General features: G+C 36.3%; 1 long non-coding RNA gene across 1 annotated transcript in view; it reads left to right on the forward strand.

Moving 5' to 3' along the window:
- The window catches only part of LOC106727558, a 76,143-nt gene that overhangs the window by 1,598 nt on the left and 74,289 nt on the right, over positions 1–256 (forward strand). The window lies entirely within an intron of this gene.

Genomic DNA, 256 nt, shown 5'->3' on the forward strand with positions numbered 1-256 from the left:
AGCGCTAGACTCAGATCCCCGTGCACTGTACTGCAAACCTTTTTATTTTAGTCTTTTATAAACAACCGAATGGGACGATTCGTATAAGTCCATTTTAACAGCCGGTCTCAGGACAAACACGTTTATCTTGCGACTGGTTTTCTGATATTCTTTGTGCATGTGCTATTTATGTATGCGTATGTAATGTGTGTATATGATATATATGTGTGTACGTATGCGATATATATGTGATTATATATAAAAAATTTCCCGTGCT

Source organism: Myotis brandtii, unplaced genomic scaffold (genome assembly GCF_000412655.1).
Source record: "Myotis brandtii unplaced genomic scaffold, ASM41265v1 scaffold45, whole genome shotgun sequence".
Lineage (NCBI taxonomy): Eukaryota > Metazoa > Chordata > Mammalia > Chiroptera > Vespertilionidae > Myotis > Myotis brandtii.